The 21,893-nt window shown below is 40.1% G+C and overlaps 1 pseudogene; it reads left to right on the top strand.

Moving 5' to 3' along the window:
• Window positions 1-12,460: 12,460 nt before the first annotated feature.
• Window positions 12,461-19,967, top strand: LOC125829430 (uncharacterized; annotated as a pseudogene).
• The last annotated feature ends 1,926 nt before the right edge of the window (window positions 19,968-21,893 follow it).

The following is a 21,893-nucleotide window of genomic DNA, read 5'->3' as shown; positions in this document are numbered from 1 at the left end:
GAAAATTTATCTATGTATCAAAGAACCCAAGATATGTTATATCTAGAATATATCATAAATAATATTAATGAAATGTTCAGATTAAAACAATTATCAGAAGAATATTACAATAAATATTATTACATATTACCATGAATTTAGTACTACCTAAAAGTAATATTAAAGAGATATCAAAATTAAGACACTTAGTAAAAAGATATTATAATAAAATCTTGAAAATAAGTTACTCACCTATCACACTACCACCTACCACACTACCACTTCCATGAATCCCCCAGCTACCAGTTCCGCTACGAAAAACCGCTACGAAAAATGGTAATATAGACAAGAATGAATCAACTGAAGGATCTCAATAACAATTTTAAAAATTAAATTCTCAACACTCAAGAACTCAAGAACTCAAGAACTCAAGAACTAAGAACTCAACGATACTACTCATCTTAAGAATACTCAATTCTGAGGGTTCATGCGGAAATATGGACATGAACGAATCAACCCAAGGACCTCAATAATAATATAGAAATTGACTACTCAAAACTGAATAAAACCTCTTCAATTTTTCTCTTAAACTCACTTCATTTTTGAATGAATATTAAGACATGTTTTTAGAACATGCAGGAATTCTTAAGAGGGAATATAGCCTTTAGGAGCCAATGCAAAAAAGGGAAACATAGCAACAACTTAAAGGAACATGTGCCAGATGAAACAAGAAAAAATTTGCTCAGTGACTCTAGCGTACTGCTGGCCGTCACCCGAGTACGCCAGGTGTGCTGCCAGACCTCAAAGTGTTGGGGATGGATTTGGGCGTACTGCTGGTGCATCGCCCCAGCACTCTTGGCGTACTGGTCCCAGCCCTTCCCCAGCGACTTCGATCAATTGTTTTGGTAAAATTCAAGCATCAAACTAGGTAAGAATTGGGGAATTTCTCCTAATCTCTTCTTGTTTCTCAAAACCGACACGATTACAAGAGAATATCATATAATCCTTTTAAGAAACACAACTTATAATAAAGATCCTCAACTTGAGAAACTCATAACCTTCTTGTTAAAAAATGAAACTATAATCAAGAACTACTCAAGAATCTTTTAGATACAATGATTTCATGGACGATTTCATGGATGAATTAGATGTATGGCACGAGGACTAACAAGTTCAACACAATGTTCTTGGCGAAAATCGATGGGATCTTGATGAACCTCAAAACCTAGCTCTTTCTCCTCTTGAACTCCTCTCTTATTCTTGAAGTGTTTAAGAACGACGAAGAATGGTTTATCAACTTATTAAACCCTTAATTGAGTGAGGAAAAAATTAGTAGGCCTAGTGGGAAAAAGAAAGAACAAAATACCCTTTTCTAAAATAAATCAGATGCCTTAACTAGAGAGGCTTCAGTCAAACAGTCATAAATTTTTACTCCGAGCTCGAAATTAAGCAAATTTGGTGGAGTATGAAAGAGGACTCAAATACCTTCCATTTGGTAGGTTATGGGCCATCTTAATCTTTATGTGTTAAAAGATATGGTCACTTGAAGTTAACCCAAGTAAAATCTCATAGTGCAACTCAATCAGAAAGAAAGCTTTCCACTCAACTTTGTGTTAGGGGATTCTAGTGAACTTAATTCATATCCAAAATCATTCCCACACTAAATAATTGACCTAAAACCTAAGAACAAATAAGATTCACTCGGTACAATTTTACCCACAAATGAAGAATGGTTTGAGTCTTATCTTAGAAATTTTTGGGGTGTTACAATATCCCCGCTTGGGATCGTTCATCCTCGAATGATGGCTGGACTAAGAATGGCAAGGAAAGGAATTACTCTTACTATCTTTATGACTTTTAAACTTGCCTACAACATAGGCAGAACTAATTCCTACTCAGAGTTTGGAACTGTGTATAGCACATAAGTCAAAAACGATTATATTTTGAACAAGGTCATGCTCTATCTGAAGTTATCTTACATGAAGCAAGGATATCTGGGCATGCAGTAAGAATAATTATACCCCACTTTGAGTGATATGACTGATAGTTTTGAAGTTTAGAAACAATTTTGAATTATGCTCTTCTTTCTTGTCACAGGACCTCATTGGCTGCAACTCATAGCTCCAACAAGGGTATATGACTACTCTTATAAAGGTCTGAGTCTAACCGTAGGCTCTTACTATATTCAAGCCTAACTCAAAATCACAATGTACTTAACATAAGATGTTATTCTAATATAAATCACAGGATTCGGGTTCTATACCTCCATAGGGAATATCATACGAAGAATACTTCTCCTTATAACTGCCTTCAACCAACCTTGAACCCATATCAAGAAACATCTAATGCATCATGCATTTGTCCACATGTTAATAATAAAACATTCAAGTCTAAGACCATAACCACTCTATGGACCTCTACTAACCAATCATTCTAAGAATTTATCATTCTCTCGACCAACTGAAATTTCACACATTACTACCAGAAATGACTAATTTCTCTCATTTAACTATTACTCATAGTAAAACACCATCCTATTCCTCTTCCATATTATAACTTTAGATGGAATAAGAAGACCACAAGTACCAAAATAAAAAACATCAACCCTCTCGTTCTATCATAACTCAACTACTATCGACAACATCGCAATCAAAACTACAAAGGATCACTAAAAGAACCTAGGGAGAAAGATCATTAGTACGATACATTCAAGATATCTGATATAAGAATATGTATGCCATACTATTATGTTGCTATCCATTAAGAGTAAATCATGAATTCACAAAATTGAGAAAACTATGAGATACAAGTGCTTGTATGAATAGGTTCATATTGATGAGGCTGATATCCATAACTTTATGGAGTAAGATTGAGATCAATGGGCTAAAGTCTTTGCCCCTCATTTTGGAAATTGAGCATAGATGTGAATCCACCCGAAGTATATGAGCATAATTCATAGACACAATTCTGATATTAGGAATAACAACAAGATGTTGTAATGACTGAACTTTGAGGAATAACCTAGAGTTTGAATGGATTGATATATCACTTTAACACTTTTTGAAGACATCATTATCTAATTCTCAACACTTGACTTGGTTTCACATCTTATCATCTCCCCCTTAGGTCTAAATCTCATACTTAAAAGCTATGAATCTATTACATCATCTCTAAACTGGTCTATATTTGTTTTACTGGAATAATCGGGGCATGCTAATCCCATGTCTATAGAATTCTTCAGGTGCAAATACTAAGATTCCTTCTAGGACATCTTTCTAAGTTGCTTCTTTTAACTCTTCCTGCTTCTATAGAAGACTTTCTATAATCGTTACCCGCACTTACCTATAAAGTCGTTTAATTGAACTCTTAATAGTACGACTTCTTCTTCTTAGCCCACTAGTACCGTCCTTCTATGTTCATATCAATCTAACCGGAGGAAAACTTGAACTATATTTGGAAGGCTCATCATTGGCTATATATAGTCCCTTCGCCAACTCTTAAGGGTAATACATAATTCTTACATCAGTCTACTCCACATTGCTAATCAAATATACTATCTAGGCACATATAGAAAGTTATTAACTCAATTAGAACCTCATCCGACTACATACGATCTCGGGTACACCCCTTAATGGTCTTGCTAATCTAATGACTTAGCCTCATTTCATTACTCTCATATAAGAGTCATAATACCACACTTGTACAACTGAAATTTATTACAACTAACATCTTAATTTCTCACCTAATCTATGTCAAATATACCGATCTCAGAACTAACATCTTCACTCTCATGTTGCCATCCTTTTTTATCACGACACTCATCTCTAATTCAAACTTAGTGTCTAGTACTAGACATGGGAAACAACCACTTCTCATGTACTACACTAACTTACAACTAGTAGATATAATCAATAAAACACGAGATCCCTAAAACATCATGACACAAAAAGTTAATCCTTGCCTCATAATCTATCTAGTTACAATCTATCAACATATTCTCTTTCACAACCTAAGTACTATTTACCAACTCACTATACATCATTCCCCAATTAGTTCTATAACCTTCTAAATACCCTGGGACTCTGACTTCCAAAAATCGTAAGCGTAGATTAGATCTATCACCTTATGAATACTCTGCTCTTCTATTCAACAACTATAGTAGGTCTTCGCTAACACAATAACACATTGACATAAACTCATTTCTGGTAAAAGTGTACTCTAACTCATCATGACCTATAATTATTCTTTAGCCTACACATAAAGGAAAACTCCTCATTAATGACTTACTAAGCACATGATTGCAACAACATAAATTATTTCATCACTATCTCTCTGCCTTAGATTTCTATACCTCTAAATGCATTCTTCTAACTCTGGGCACTTTTATTACCAGAGACTTATAACATCATAATTCATACTATCTTTCAGATGATAATTACTACTCAAGCATTCTAGAACACACTCATCTCATAAGGGTCTCATTTGAATAAAATTTAGAGAAGAGATTCTGGGAGTACATCTTGCTTCTAGCTCGAACGCACGATTTATATGAATAAGAGTGCAATCTTTCGAATATAACCACTTAAGCTTACTCACGGGCTTCTCACAAGCCCCTCTGCAATCTCATGACTTTCTAAAGAATTTACCTAAGAGTAACTCATTAATAAGGATCTGGCCTTTGCTATTTCAACCACCTTGAGTATGAGGGGTAATTGAATGGATTTTGAGAAAATGCACGAGTATGAATAAGTTCCGTATGACACAATTTTATTACACGATTTAGAGTATGGAAGAAGGGAAACTTTTCTCAAATGTCTATAGTCCCTCATTTATAGAAGTGGGGCCCTCACAACCATAAATAAGATTCTACTGACATGGCGTCATAGACACCCTAGGATACTTGAACTATGTGCTCTAATACCAGCACTTGAGAACCACTGTTGGTCCCCAAGCCAACCCTCATCCTTGCTGACTACAAGCAGAAGACTAACTCAAGCATACATAAGCATCAAATTAAAATAAACGTTTAAAAATAGTTTACTGAATCTCAAAACTTTACTGAATATACTGAGTATGAAATATAAGTTTAAATAAAACATCTGAAAACTGAAAGACTCTCAAAACTGTCTATCTATGAAGCCTCTATTGTATATAGATGAGTGTTGGGACAAAACCCAGTACTACTCAAAATGTTACTAATACTAACAACTCATAAAACTAGAGTCCTCCGAAAGCAAAGCGGTCATACTCAAAAGCCGGCAAGACGACGAAGTGATCTCAACAAAATCTTGTTGAGGATCCTAAGAACCTGTATTTTCATATTTAAAAGATGTAGGTCAAATGACATCAGTACATTGAATGTACGTGTACGTAATATATTTGAATAATAATTTATTAAATGAAAGAACTGCAGTAGATATAGATATATACTCAACTGAATGTAAAGAAGTAAGGAAATGAAATCATTAAAACCTTGCAAAGATGCTTACTTATTCTGAACTCAAAATGTTAAGTGATATAATAAAAACACACTTTTAACTCTATTTGGAAGATTCTCTAACGGAAAACCATCACTATGAGCTACGTGATGATACAACGTCTCGCCCATGTTGTCAAAACTGCAATATTCCTTGCTAGGGTATAGAACACCTTAATTAAGTTTATTCACTAAGCCATGCTCGAAAGCAATAAGGAGTTATCTAAAAAGTATGATCCTTTACCCATGTTGGCATACATTGTTTATGAGGATTTTGAGTTGTCTGAACTCACCCATATATCAGTGCTCAATACTACTCCCAATAATATATATACTCATTCTCAAATGTATAAAATATATTCTTTCTCTAGTTTGAGATAATTTCTCAAACTATCCTCTTAAAAGAGGTAATTGCTATGAAATATCTTTAAACTTATAAACTTATTTAGAAATCAAAGTTTCTCCTTTCTCAAAATAATACTCTTTTTCCTCATGTAAGAATGAAGCATTTGGGAAATACATAGTTCCATTATACTCTTTCTCAAAGTGCCCTTTACTTCCTCAAAAACACAGTTTAAAACACAATCGCTAGCTTTAAAAGATTCTCAAAATTTATAACTCAAAAAAGGGTTCATGCTAAAATATAGATATGAACGAATCAACTTAAGGATCTAAATAACAATATAGAAAACTCAATACTCAGAATTCAAGGACTCAAGAACTCAAAACTCAACGATACTACTCATCTCAAGAATACTCAATTTATAGGTTCATGCGGAAATATGGACACAAACGAATCAACTCAAGGACCTCAATAACAATATAGAAACTCAGTACTCATAGCTCAATAAAATCTCTCGAACCTTTCTCTTAAGCTCACTTTAGTTTGGAATGAAAATTAAGACATATGATTAGAACATGCAGGAACTCTCAAGGGGGAATGGAGCCTTTAGGAGCTAATGAAAATAAGTGAAACATAGCCAAAACTTAAAGGAATATGCACCGGATGAAACAAGAAAAAATTGGCTCAGTGACTCCTGGCGTATTGTTGGCACGTTGCCGCAACACTCCTGTCGTATTGGTGGCGCACCGCGCCGGGTCCCAAAGTAATGGGGCTAGATTTGGGCGTACAGTTGGCGCGTCACCCCAACACTCCTAGAGTACTGGTGGCGCGCCGCCCCAACCCTTTTCCAACGACTTCAATGAATTGTTTTTAAAAAAATTCAAGATTCAAACTAGGTTAGAATTGTGAAATTTCTCCTAAACTCTTCTTGTTTCTTAAACTCGACACGATTACAAGAGAATTTCATACAATCCTTTTAAGAAAAACAACTCATACTAAAGATCCTCGTTCTTGGTGAAAATCGATGGGATCTTCATGAACGCTCAAAGCCTAGCTCTTTCTCCTCTTGAACTCTTATCTTATTTTTCAAAGTGCTTAGGAAAGACAAAGAATGGTTTAGCATCTGATTAGAACATTAATTGTATTGGGAAAAAAGTGCTAGGCCTAGTGGGAAAAAGAAAAAGACCAAAATACCCTTTCTAAAATGAATCAGATGCCTTAGCTAGAAAGGCTTCATTCAAATGGATATAACTTTTTACTTCGAGCTCGAAATTAAGCAAACTTGGCGGCATTGGAATGAGGACTCAAATACCTTAAATTTGGTAGGTCATGGGCCACGTAACTCTTTGTGTGTTAAAAGATATGGTCATTTGAAGTTGACCCAAGTAAATCTCATAGTGAAACTCAATTGGGAAGAAAGCTTTCAACTCAACTTTGTGCTAGGGATTCTAGTGACCTTAATTCATATTCAAAATTATTCCCAACACTAAATATTTGAACTTAACACCTATGAACAATTAAGAGGCACTCAGTAAAATCTTATTCACGAATGAAGAATGGTTCGAGTTTTATCTTCGAAATTTTGGGGGTGTTACATATTAATAGAAAGATAAATACAAATATGAAGGGGGACATCAATCCAAAAACCTTCCAGTTTCAAGTTTTTATCTAGGCTGAACATCAAAAAATTCATTTTCAAAGGGCCAAGACCATTCATGGGAAGGTTGCTTTCACTAAAGTAGGTTTGTAACTTTGAAGAATGCATGCATGCTTGGATGGAAATCCTTGCTCTTTGATGTCTGCTAGTCATTACATGCTAAATATTTATAGGTAATCTTTCTAATACTTTTAGTATTTTATTTTTATTTATAGTTATCTAGAAATGATTTGGAGTTGTAGTAGTACTAATAATATATTTGTCTAGATTAGTATGGGCTTTAGTCATCCTAACAAAATAAGTACCCGCTATGTCTTCTTCTTCCAAGACAAACATCGGTGGAACTTCCAAGCAACAAATATAGTTGGCATGCGGCATATTAGTTCCATCCTTTTCTAAAGCATATGCCACTTTGTTTGCTTTGTGATAGGTATGCTGAAATGTCCCCCCTCCCCCTTCTAGATTAGCACCCTCCAATCAGACAATCTATTAGAGTAAGCTGGGTGTGGTCATTCTCGAGGAGGGAAATTATATCCTCACAATCGATGTTAATTTCTAGTGGCGTCAAGTTGTTGTTCAATGCCAACTCCATTACTTGTAGTAGTGCTGTCAATTCTGCTTTTAAGGAATGCATAAAGGTTACTCATATAGCCTAATACCCCTTCTTGCTTTATATACCTAATTACTCCCCCTATTCCTCCTCTCCCCGGGTTACCCATTGGCAAATGGCCCATGTTTAGTTTGAATCCTTTTGTTGGAGGTTCCCATTTTATGTATGTGGTTTTTGGGGTAAGCTTCTTTTCGAGGGTCCAGTTAGTGAACGATATTCTCTGGAGTGAGTTATGGTCTTTGTAATGCTTATTTTCGTACTTATATTATTATGGTGGTTCTCATTTCTTGTCCTCCAAGTGGCTTTGTCCTTTAGTGCTCTGTTTGTATATATAGGTACATTGTAGGAGGTTTTTCTTTAGCTATTTAGTTAACTCGAATGATATAGGTCCTCTTTCGTCCTGGACATACTTGGACATGAATGTTCCAGTTTTGAGGTCTCTCCCGTTTATGTGGAGCGGGCCATGTAGTAGTTCTCTCATTGTTATATTGTTAGGTAGCCATCGGTCACGAGATTTTTTCGATTGTCTACTACTATTAACCTTTTCCACAAACATTTCATACTACCAGGAAGTTTTTTCTACTATTAACCTTTCATTTTTAGAAACTGCTATGAAATATATCTTTATTTTTATTAATTTTTTTTGTATTACTTGCATCAAAATTTGTTTATAAGGTTATTACATTATAAATTTTGTTCAAACTAATGTTTTTAAGAAAAGTTGTTCATTTGTCAAATTATAGGACAACATTAACTTATTAACTCAATCAATATTTTTTTATTTTTCTATATTAGACGAAATTTTTGTTTTTTTTAATAGAAGTTACATAACAAAATACTATGATTTTTAAAGAAGTATAAAAAGAGAAGATAAAAATTGATAATGCAATGATAACACTCAATTTAACCTCAAGACAAGTAAGAGAATAAGCGATCGTTAGCAATAAAAACCCAACTAAGAGCCGGGGACGAATCTCACAGGGACAGGTATAGTGCAAAGAATTCAATTAGAGAAATTAGGAAAGTGACCTGTAGCCCATAAATACATGTTTGTACCTAAAATTCAATATTTTTATATGATTATTTTCTTAAGACCTTCGAATAGGAAAAATCTATGTTTTAAAATTGTATTGCTTAAATTACATACTTCATTCAGGATGACAAAATTTATTATGATAAGTTGTACCTTCAATCTTTCAGTTCCACATGTATATGATAATTTTAAATAAAACACTTAATATTTCAATCTCAGATTTCAATTATTGCGATATACAGTATTATCAGTATTATGTTGTTTAACTGTATAATTCAATTCGAAGTATTACTTAAGACCAAGCAGACATATGGATGAAATATCATCCGTCAGTTAAGATTGAGACTTTTAGTAGCAATCCTTAAGTCTTAGAACTACGTGACAATGTAAGTTTTAAGGGTCACCCGTCATACCAGGACTGACACCTTAGTCCTTTTTGGACATTAGCTTAGTAGATCAACATTAGATAATGTCCATACCCTGGCAAAGTGCAAATCACCCTTCCAACTAGGGTACAGGTTGGACTCCGTTTAGCTCAGATAGAGCATGTCGATTAATAGTATCTCCCACAGTTCAGTCTCAAATATTTGATGACCTTGTATATTAGTTTACTTAGCACAATGTTGATTAGTTACACACTTATAATTATTACTTAGTCATTGCATCAACTAATTTATTTCATTTTTATACTCAATTCAATATCTTAGATTTATAATGTTTAGCTTGTTAGATTATTGTGTATATCTCACCTATTAAGTATATTCAAAGTACTACTCACATACTTTTTTGCGCTATATTGGCTTATAATATAGATTCATACTCTTAGTATCCAACTCGCAAATAGTACGATTGTTGTATCATCTCAACAACTGAGCTTGGTGAGTCATCATCTTTCAAGGACAAGAGCTATTGTTGTTTCATTATGTTAATCTTTTAGTTTCAGATAGTTAGAGTTAGTTGGAGGGTTGTCCCAATAACTCAACATAGTAGAGGCTTTTAGACAGTCACATGGTAATTTTAATTTTATGATTTGTTCAAATGAATTCTATTTTGACTACTAAATTGTTTTGGATATAGCTCAGTTTAGCTTCTGCATAAGTTATCTTCAGTTATTATTTGTATGAATCATAGTGTTATGCCAGACCATGGGTTAGCTTGGGTCACTTGTGATTCTAAGCACCGTGCTACGACTATTGGATAGTCTCGAGTCGTGACAAACTGAGAGTGTGTTTGGGAATACTTTTTCAAATTTTTTTTTTAGTTAATTCATATTATTATTTTTGAAAAATAAACTTCATCAAAATGAGAAAAATAACTTATCAAATGATAATAGGAAAAAGTTGGAAATAGAGGAAAAAAAAGTTCTAGATTTATCTCCAAATGAAAACCACTTAGAGCTCAAACACGAGGAATGAGGCAAAGAGGATACCCATTTCTCCAGATAGGAAAATCTAAGGGTGGCAAAAAACTAGATAATCAGAGAGGTGACTATGCAAGTTTCTTAATCGAGTACATATAAAGGCTTTCTACCTTCCATGGAAAATTTTGAGCTAATTTTGACCAATTTAGGTCAAATACACTTTGTATGGACTGATCCGATTGGACCAACCCTTTTAGTTTTTGTTTTTGTTTTGCTCTGACTGTATTGTTGCCCTTGTGGCTACTATTTAAAAAAACAAAAAAACAAAAAAACAAGAAAAAAGGCTCATATGAAAGATAATATGAAAAAATTATTGTTATGTTAAACTATTTAATTTGAAAATGTATACAATTTAAACTCTACATCACATCAATAATTTCTTATATATATTTATTCTTTCCAGATGGCATTTCATGGAGAAATGTTAAATATTCTTTTATTAGGGATGAAAATTTTGTACACAATTTTGTTTTTTCTGTTTATAATTAAAGTTGGTGAAAAGATTATGCAAATTATGTTATAAAAGTATTCATGTCTATTTCTCCTAATAAAGTTAATTCGGTAAAAAAAAATCTTTGAATGTATTTAATTCATTCCTAATCTATATATGTATGTTTTCTTTAAGCAAAAGAAACAAAAAATCCACAAAAATCAACATTAGCCTATATATTAAGGCAAGTTTTAATAAATTAAAGGAGATGTAAAAGATCTTTAAATCATATAACTGTCAACACCAAGTCATTATTATATAAAGATAAAGCAGAGGCAAAGTAATTGAAAAATCACAATTTCAAAACCCTAATTAATGAAACTAAATGGAAGTCATGCAAATAAAAAAATTGTTTTATCAAGACCTAGCTTTAATACATTGTAGAATTTTATTTTTTTCAACTCATACCTGAACCAAAATCCAATATGCATAAATAATAACCATTAAATAAAAAATAATCTTGTCTTCAATAGTCCATAAATGTTGATGTTATAGCTAATTTAAAATTTGAAACAGCAAACACAAACAATTAAAGAGTAGAAGAACATGAGACAGCGTATGTATGTAGAATAGAATAGTAAAGAAGAAAAGAAAACAATAGGTCATGATGAAATGTAATGTTAAGTTGTAAGATTTTGTGTGGAGAGACGCAGTGGTTGGAGGCATGAAGAATATGAGTAATTGAGTATTGTGCATAATAATTTGTCAAAACCATTCTGAAAGTACCCTTTAACTACACTACATTGCAATTTATAAGTACGCGGATGATTTAGAATGAGTTTAAAGGAATAAAAATTTGTAATGAGCGTGAAGGTGAAATTCAAAATATTATTCAAGGCAAATAAAATTGATTATTCAAAGTGAATATACCTTGTCATTTTACTAGGGATGTTTTTTTATTTTACATGATGTAATGACCCTCATGGTCATTTCTGTGTCTTGCCTTCTGTGTATCGTTTAGAGCGTTCCTATAGTGACCCCAAGTCATTTATGACTTGCTGGGACTGACAGTTCGGTCACCTGGTCGTTCGTTTGGTCTTGGTGCGAGTTTTTGTGTTTTGGAGCTTATGAACCTTGAACGATCATTTTCGATCAAAAGTTCAAGAAGATGACATCGGAATCCAATTCTGACGATTTCATCAGCTCCGGAATGACCATTTTAGGCTAGTAGCATGGTCGACATGACTCCCGAGGTTTTCAGTGTGAGTCGGTGCGATTAGGCGTTTTAACTTTAAGTTTAAGCCTAAGTTTGACTTTGGTCAACATTCTGAGTAAACGCGCTCGATGAGAATTCCGTCAGCGTGGTTAGCTCCGGAATGTCGAGTTTGGTCTAGATTGACCCTTCTTTTGTGTCTGGAGGTTTTCGATATCTATCCGAGCCCTTTTGTGGGTTTTGACTTAAAATGACTTTTGGAAGTGGGACCCACTTTTTATCGAAATGACCTTGATGGAAATTTCGACTGCGCCGTTGAGTCTGGAATATCGAATTTGGTATGGTTGCATATCTCGTTTGCGTGCACGGGGTTCCGAACGAGATCGGAGCACCCCGTCGGATTTTAAGTTTTGGAAATGTTGCAGATTTCTGCAATAAATTGCAGAAAATCAGCAACATTTCCCAAATTCAAACCCTCATCTCTCTCTCATCTCTCAACCGATTTGGGTGATCCAAAAGGCTAAGTTGTGAGATTTTTCGAGGACAACGTGTTGGTGAGCTCGGATAGTGATTTGGAGTCCCCGTTTGAGGTAATTTTCGAAAATACCTGCTGCCAGACCCTTTTTGTGAGCTTGATTTTGGAAATTTTTGAGACTTGTTTTCTTAGCCATTTTAGATCCGATTTTGGTGATTTTTGAGGCTATCTTGAGTGGTTTTTCGAGGAGAACATTGTGGTGTTGTTAGATTTTACTGTAGATCGCCCGTTTTTGGTAAAACGCTGAATTAGCTGCTGTCCCATTTCTAATTTTTGAGAAAAATTGGGTTTTAGTTGCTTGTTGATATTGTGTTGTTCCCGAGCCCCGAATTGTGTCCCATTTTGGGACATGAGCTGGGGAACTGGTTAGGACCCACTTTTGGGGTTAATTTCGGAATTTCCTGCGCGGGTCCCACGATTTCCCGTTTTGACTCCAAAATTGACCCGTCTCCGTTTGTTGTGATTTTGGTGTCTAAACGACCGTATTAACGTTGTGATACTATTTTTGATAGCGGGGCAGCGTTTCGAGACGTTCAAAAGGGAAAGCTCCGAAGAGTGATTTTGGAGCGCGTGTGATCGGCCTACAGGTAGGCTACGGTTTTCCTCTCTTAGATTGAGCTCGAGAATGTGAATGCATGTTGATTAGTTGGGATTTGGGTTGGGTAGTTATTGAATCTTGCATAGGTGTTAAGAAATCATGTTTTCGGCCTATTTCGGAATTATCGGGTAACTGTGAGCATGCTTTGTGTTATTAACGGACCTCCTCGCTATGTGGAGTGCTTGCATGCTTAATTATTGTTTATTTGAAGCATGTTGGGCCTTAGTTTAGGTTTGACTAGGGCTTGCCTTAGAAATACATTATTCGGATCCAATAGGCCTTAGTTTTGCCCCGACGTCGCTCGGCCGCTTAGATCCCTGTAGACTGGTGTAGCAGACTTGAGTCTGATAGTTTGGGCCTTAGTTAGGCGATACTCTTTCTCCGACTTTAGTTATCCTTATTTTCCCCGATGTTACGGCTTCACGAGTTACATCGGCGACACTAGTTCTACTTCGCGATTTGAATTTGATTTTGATTTGGTTCCAAGGACTTACATTGATTGGCTAAGTATGGACGGCGTTCCATGGACATTTATGAGTGTGGATCGATTAGGACTCTTTCAGCAGCTACATTGGCACTTTATAGAGCATCCGGTTTAAGGTCCGGCCTCTATTGCCCAGATACTTATATAGAGCATCCGGTTTAAGGTCCGGCCTCTATTTCCCAGATACTTATATAGAGCATCCGGTTAGAGTTCCGGCCTCATATACTTGATATTTGTGATTGATTACTTGGATATTTCTTGTGAGCATCCGGTTCGAGGTCCGGCCTCCGTACTGTCAGATTCTACTAATTAGGGTTGAGGTTCTGGTTCGATGTTCTTCGTTCTTGGGTTCTTTTATGCAATTCTCTTTAGTTTTAGTTATTCTGTGTACTCGTCGGGCTTATGGGGGTCCGTTCGGGTTTTTATTTAACTTGCGCACGAGTGTACCTTCTGGGCTTATGGGGGCCCAGTTAGGTGTAGTTAGCTTATAGATTACTTTAGTTAGTTCTTTGTACACTCGTGTGCATTCCCTTGTTAGTTAGATTTTAGTTCTTGACTTCGGTTTGTGTTATTCCTTCTTTTCATATTGCCTTTACTTTTCAAGTTCAGTCGGCCTATGATGCCTACTGGGTACCGGTTGTTTTGGTACTCATGCTACGCTCTGCATCTATTTCGTGATGCAGGTCCGGGCACTAGTAGCCAGCGTTGATCAGCTTGGAGCAGTCTGATCCGGAGACGGGAGTGAGCACACGACGTTTTGTACTATTTCAGTCTCCATCTGTATATATAGACTTGTCTTTTACCTTTCGAGACAGTCCAGTCTCTGTTGTCCACTTTTGGGACTTGTACTCATTTTGTTAGTAGCTCTGTACTTGTGATTTCCAGGTTCTGGGAGGGATCTTTATTTGTATATATGTTTTTGGTTTGCTTCCGCCTGTTTATATTGTTATTTGCCTACTCTTGTTTAGTTTCTACCCTCAGACCCATTACTTGTTGTTCCGGGTTACGGGTTGGCTTACCTACTGGTGGGTTATAGTAGGTGCCATCATGACTTGAGAAATCGGGTCGTGACAAGTTGGTATCAGAGCCCCAGGTTTATCGGTCTCACTTGTACAGAGCTAACGTCTAGTAGAGTCCTGCGGATCGGTGCGGAGACGTCCGTAACTTATCTTCAGGAGGCTACAGGATGTTCTTAGGAAAATTTCCTCTTTTGCTTCGCTTTCGTTCAGCGTGTGTCTTATTGGTTTCTGGAAATCTCACTTGTTTCACTCTTTCGCACGATGGCTCGCTCGCGAGGTGGCGCGGCCAGGGGTGGCGCACCCGGGTCTGCAGGCAGAGCCTCAGCTTGGGGTAGACGCCGACCCCAAGGTCGAGCAGGGCCGTAGCACCAGCCCGAGATAGGGAGGAGGAGCCTCAGGCAGCATATGTACCTCCACAGCCGGTGGGGCCGGGGCCAGCCCAGCCACCACCTGCACCAGCTGCAGCTGCAGCTCCTGATCTTCATGCTCTGCTGACTCAGATACTAGCAGCTATTGGGAGATGCGACAGGCACCAGCCCCAGCAGCCCAGCCCCAGCAGCACCAGCACCAGTCCTAGCAGCACCAGCTCCAGCGCCGCAGGGTCAGCCTGCCGCAGCGGCACCAGAGGTTCAGCCGCCACCAGTTCATGTGACTGTCGTGTCAGACTTAAAGGACGGGGAGATGCCACTGCGCGAGCAGAAGATGCTCGGGGTATTCCAGAGGTTGGCACCGCCGATATTCTCAGGGGCGATGGGGGAGGATGCCTACGAGTTCCAGCTCACTTGTCAGGAGCAGCTACAGTCATTAGGCCTCTTGGAGTCGAGAGGAGCCGACTTCACTGCTCATCAGTTTCGTGGGCCAGCCAGGCAGTGGTGGCGCTCGTATCGAGAGTCCAGGCCAGTTGGATCGCCTCATGTATCTTGGAGTGAGTTCTCAGAGGCTTTCTTAGCTCGGTTCATGCCACGGAGCGTCAGGGATAGGCTTCGTGATCAGTTCTCCAGATTGGAGCAGGGCCCTATGACCGTCTCAGAGTACGAGATGAGATTCCATGAGTTGTCTCGACATGCTACCATGATCCTACCCACGGAGGAGGAGAGAGTTTGTTGTTTTGTACGTGGGTTGCGGTACCGTCTGAGGGTCGACACAGAGCATTTAGTTTCTGTCGGCCGTTCATTTCTTGATGTAGTTGACCATGCCCGATCCATAGAGCATATTCATCGCGAGGCCCAAGGGGGCAGCGATAAGAGGGCACGCTACCAGGGCAGCTACAGCGGGTCCCAGACTAGAGGGAGAGACTCCTATGATAGGCCCCGCCAGAGGTTCCAGCAGGGTCAGTCCAGTCGTCCTGTTCAGGCGGCATTACCTGCTTCTGAGGGAGGCCAGTATCACCAGGGGGTCTTAGTACGAGCCAGAGTTCGAGGGGATCAGATTCCCTCCCTTCCTACTGCAGTCGGGTTACTTCAGGGCGTTCAGCTTCGAGGTGTTTTGATTGCGGTGCTCCTGACCATTGGTCCAGAGAGTGCCCCCGGCGAGGGCGAGGAGCGATTGTACCAGCTCCCCTTGCACCTAGACCAGTTTCAGCAGTGCCCCCTCTAGCTAGAGGTGGTGGTCAGGACCAGGGTCGTCGGGACAGCCTACAGGGTACCAGAGGGGGAGCTCGAGAGGCAGGCTGGGTGGTAGATCAGATGCATCGGGCAGAGGTGCTCAGGGCCATTTCTACGCAGCCCCGGCGAGGGCGACGGCTGAGGCATCTGACGATGTTATCACAGGTACGCTTTTATTATGCCATCAGCCTGCTACAGTATTATTTGATCCCGGGTCCACATTCTCGTATGTATCTGTTTATTTTGCTCCTCGATTGGGTATGAGGTCTGAGTCTTTGGCAGAGTCAGTTCATGTTTCGACCCCGGTGGGTGAGTCCTTAGTAGTGGATCAGATATTGCGATCTTGCTTAGTGACTATCCAGGGTTGTGATACTAGAGTTGATCTTATTCTGCTAGATATGGTTGATTTTGATGTGATTCTGGGCATGGACTAGTTATCCCCTTACCATGCGGTCTTGGATTGCTACGCCAAGACTGTTACCTTAGCGATGCCTGGCATTTCCCCAGTGTTGTGGCAGGGTGCTTATAGTCACATACCGACAGGGATCATCTCTTTTATGCGGGCTAGACGGTTGATTGCTTCTGAGTGTTTAGCTTATTTGGCTTATGTGTGAGATGTGAGTAGAGATGACTCTTCAGTTGACTCAGTTCCTGTGGTTAGAGAGTTTGCAGATGTGTTCCCTACAGACCTACCTGGCTTACCTCCAGATCGTGACATTGATTTTGCCATAGATTTAGAGCCCGACACCCGTCCTATTTCTATTCCGCCTTACCGGATGGCTCCTGCAGAGCTCAGGGAGCTCAGTGCTCAGTTAGAGAATCTCTTAGGTAAGGGGTTTATCCGCCCGAGTGTGTCGCCTTGGGGTGCTCCTTTCTATTTGTGAAGAAGAAGGACGGGACTATGAGGATGTGCATTGACTACAGGCAGCGGAACAAGGTGACGGTGAAGAACCGTTACCCCATGCCTCGTATTGATGATTTGTTTGATCAGCTTCAGGGTGCCGCCGTGTTTTCTAAGATTGATTTGAGGTCCGGGTACCATCAGCTGAGGATTAGGGCAGCGGACATCCCTAAGACCGCATTTAGGACCCGTTATGGCCATTATGAGTTCTTGGTGATGTCGTTTGGGTTGACTAATGCCCCTGCTGCCTTCATGGATTGATGACACGTGTGTTCAGGCCATACCTCGATTTATTTGTCATCGTCTTCATTGATGACATACTGGTATACTCGCGGAGCCGGAGTGAGCATGAGCAGCATTTGAGGATAGTGCTCCAGACTTTGAGAGATCAGCGGCTTTATGTCAAGTTCTCAAAGTGCGAGTTTTGGCTTGAGTCTGTAGCTTTCTTGGGGCACGTGGTGTCCAAGGAGGGTATTAGGGTTGATCCGGCGAAGATTGAGGCTATTCGTGATTGGCACAGGCCCACCTCAGTTACTGAGATTCGGAGCTTCGTCGGACTAGCAGGCTACTACAGACGCTTTGTTGAGGGCTTTTCTACTATTGCAGCCCCGTTGACTCGATTGACTCGTGTTGATGTTCCCTTTGTTTGGTCAGAGGAGTGTGAGGCGAGCTTTTTGAGGCTCAAGGAGTTATTGACCACCGCTCCTATATTGACTCTTCCAGTTGAGGGTGAGGGATTCACGGTTTATTGTGACGCATCCGTGTTGGTTTGGGTTGTGTATTGATGCAGCAGGGCCGGGTTATTGCTTATGCATCGAGGCAGCTTAAGATTCATGAGCGCAACTACCCCACTCATGACTTGGAGTTGGCGGCGGTAGTTTTCGCGCTTAAGATTTGGAGGCACTACTTGTATGGAGTTCGATGTGAGATCTATACCGATCATAGGAGTCTTCAGTACATCATGAGCCAGAGGGACCTTAATTCGAGGCAGCGTCGTTGGATTGAGCTCCTGAAGGACTACGACCTCTCTATTCTCTATCATCCGGGCAAGGCGAATGTGGTAGCGGACGCCTTGAGCCGGAAGGCAGTGAGTATGGGTAGTCTAGCCTTCTTATCTGTTGAGGAGCGACCCTTAGCTTTGGACATTCAGTCCTTAGCTAATAGCATGGTTCGGTTGGATATCTCAGATTCTAGACGCGTCTTGGCCTTTATGGGAGTTCAGTCTTCTTTGCTTGATAGGATCTGTGGTTGCCAGTTTGAGGATGATACTTTGGTGGCCCTTAGAGATCGAGTGTTAGCGGGTGATGGTGGACAGGCTACCTTAGATCCTGATGGAGTGTTGAAATTTGCCGGCCGCATCTGTGTTCCGAGAGTTGGAGATTTGATACAGTTGATACTTTCTGAGGCCCATGAGTCTAGATACTCTATCCATCCGGGCACAGCGAAGATGTATCGTGATTTGAGGCAGCATTACTGGTGGAGTGGCATGAGGAGAGATATTGCTGACTTTGTTTCCCGTTGCTTGTGCTGCCAGCAGGTAAAGGCCGAGCATTTGAGGCCTGGTGGCGAGTTCCAGAGATTACCCATTCCAGAGTGGAAGTGGGAGCGTATCACTATGGATTTCGTTGTGGGGTTGCCTCGGACTTCTAGAGGTGTTGACAGCATTTGGGTCATCGTGGATCGATTGACCAAGTCAGCACACTTCCTTCCTGTTCATACTACTTTCAGTGCGAGAGGTTGGCTCGTATCTAATTAGGGAGGTAGTTCGTCTTCATGGCGTGCCTGTTTCTATCATTTCAGATCGGGGTTCACAGTTCACTTCCAGCTTTTGGAGGGCTTTTCAGGAGGAGTTGGGAACCCGTGTCCACCTTAGCACAGCATTTCACCCACAGACGGATGGTCAGTCAGAGCGTACTATTCAGGTCCTTGAGGATATGTTGCGGGCCTGTGTTATGGATTTTGGAGGTCAGTGGGACCAGTTCTTGCCTTTGGCGGAGGCGTACAACAACAGCTACCACTCTAGTATTCAGATGGCCCCGTTTGAGGCCTTATATGGTAGGCGTTGTCGCTCTCCAGTTGGTTGGTTTGAGTCTACAGAGCCTAGGCCGCGTGGTACAGATTTGCTTCAGGAGGCCCTGGATCAGGTGAGGGTGATTCAGGATAGGCTCAGGACGGCTCAGAGTAGGCACCAGAGTTATGCGGATCAGAGGCGTCGACCTTTGAGATTCTCTGTTGGTGATCGGGTATTCCTCCGTGTGTCGCCCATGAAGGGCGTGATGAGGTTTGGGAGGCGGGGCAAGCTTAGCCCCAGGTACATTGGGCCTTTTGAGATACTCCGGACAGTTGGAGAGGTTGCTTATGAGTTGGCCCTACCTCCAGTATTTTCAGCCATCCACCCAGTGTTTCATGTTTCGATGCTGCGGCGGTATGTTCCTGATGGTCCCATGTGCTCCAGTATGATGCAGTCGAGTTGGATGATCGTTTGACATTTGTAGAGGAGCCAGTTGCCATTCTAGCCAGAGATGTGAGGAGATTGCGCTCGAGAGCCATTCCTGTTGTTAAGGTCCGTTGGAGGCATCGTCCAGTCGAGGAGGCTACCTGGGAGACCGAGCAGGAGATGCGAGAGCAGTTTCCCGGCTTGTTTGAGCCTTCAGGTACTTCTTGATCCTTTCTTTCGCGGACGAAAGTCCTTTTTAGTAGTGGATATTGTAATGACCCTCTTGGTCATTTCTGTGTCTTGCCTTCTGTGTGTCGTTTAGAGCGTTCCTTAGCGACCCCAAGTCATTTATGACTTGCTGGGACTGACAGTTCGGTCACCTGGTCGTTCGTTTGGTCTTGGTGCGAGTTTTTGTGTTTTGGAGCTTATGAACCTTGAACGATCATTTTCGATCAAAAGTTCAAGAAGATGACATCGGAATCCAATTCTGACGATTCATCAGCTCCGAAGGGGTCATTTTAGGCTAGTAGCATGGTCGACATGACTCCCGAGGTTTTCAGTGTGAGTCGGTGCGATTAGGCGTTTTAACTTTAAGTTTAAGCCTAAGTTTGACTTTGGTCAACATTCTGAGTAAACGCGCTCGGATGAGAATTCCGTCAGCGTGGTTAGCTCCGGAATGTCGAGTTTGGTCTAGATTGACCTTCTTTTGTGTCTGGAGGTTTTCGATATCTATCCGAGCCCTTTTGTGGGTTTTGACTTAAAATGGCTTTTGGAAGTGGGACCCACTTTTTATTGAAATGACCTCTGATGGAAATTTGACTGCGCCGTTGAGTCTGGAATATCAAATTTGGTATGGTTGCATATCTCGTTTGCGTGCACGGGGTTCCGAACGAGATCGGAGCACCTCATCGGGATTTTAAGTTTTGGAAATGTTGCTGATTTTCTGCAATAAATTGCAGAAAATCAGAACATTTCCAAATTTCAAACCCTCATCTCTCTCATCTCTCAACCATTTGGGCGATCCAAAAGGCAAGTTGTGAGATTTTTCGAGGACAACGTGTTGGTGAGCTAGGATAGTGATTTGGAGTCCCCGTTTGAGGTAATTTTCAAAAATACCTGCTGCCAACCCTTTTTGTGAGCTTAATTTTGGAAATTTTTAGACTTGTTTTCTTAGCCATTTTAGATCCGATTTTGGTGATTTTTGAGGCTATCTTGAGTGGTTTTTGAGGAGAACATTGTGGTGTTGTTAGATTTTATGTAGATCGCTCGTTTTTGGTAAAATTCATTGCTGGTCCCATTTCTAATTTTTGAGAAAATTGGGTTTTAGTTGCTGTTGATATTGTGTTGTTCCCGTGCCCCGAATTGTGTCCCATTTTGGGACATGAGCTGGGGAACTGGTTAGGACCCACTTTTGGGGTTAATTTCGGAATTTCCTGCGCGGGTCCCACTTTCCCGTTTTGACTCCAAAATTGACCCATCTCGTTTGTTGTGATTTTGGTGTCTAAACGACCGTATTAACGTTGTGACTCTATTTTTGATAGCGGGGCAACGTTTCAGACCGTTCGAAGGGAAAGCTCCGAAGGAGTGATTTTGGAGCGCGTGTGATCGGCCTACAGGTAGGCTACGGTTTTCCTCTCTTAGATTGAGCTCGAGAATGTGAATGCATGTTGATTAGTTGGGATTTGGGTTGGGTAGTTATTGAATCTACATAGGTGTTAAGAAATCATGTTTTCGGCCTATTTCGAGAATTATCGGGTAACTGTGAGCATGGTTTGTGTTATTAACGGACCTCCTCGCTATGTGGAGTGCTTGCATGCTTAATTATTGTTTATTTGAAGCATGTTGGGCCTTAGTTTAGGTTTGACTAGGGCTTGCCTTAGAAATACATTATTCGGATCCAATAGGCCTTAGTTTTGCCCCGACGTCGCTCGGCCGACTTAGATCCCTGTAGACTGGTGTTGAGACTTGAGTCTGATAGTTTGGGCCTTAGTTAGGCGATACTCTTTCTCCGACTTTAGTTATCCTTATTTCCCCGATGTTACGGCTTCACGAATTACATCGGCGACACTAGTTCTACTTCGATTTGGTTTCCAAGGACTTACATTGATTGGCTAAGTATGGACGGCGTTCCACGGACATTTATGAGTGTGGATC

The sequence above is a fragment of the Solanum verrucosum genome, unplaced genomic scaffold, assembly GCF_900185275.1.
Source record: "Solanum verrucosum unplaced genomic scaffold, falcon-dt-bn FXZP01000052.1, whole genome shotgun sequence".
Classification (NCBI taxonomy): Eukaryota; Viridiplantae; Streptophyta; class Magnoliopsida; order Solanales; family Solanaceae; genus Solanum; species Solanum verrucosum.
The sequence above is the reverse complement of the archived record's forward strand: the minus strand, read 5'-3'. Positions and strand labels throughout refer to the sequence as shown.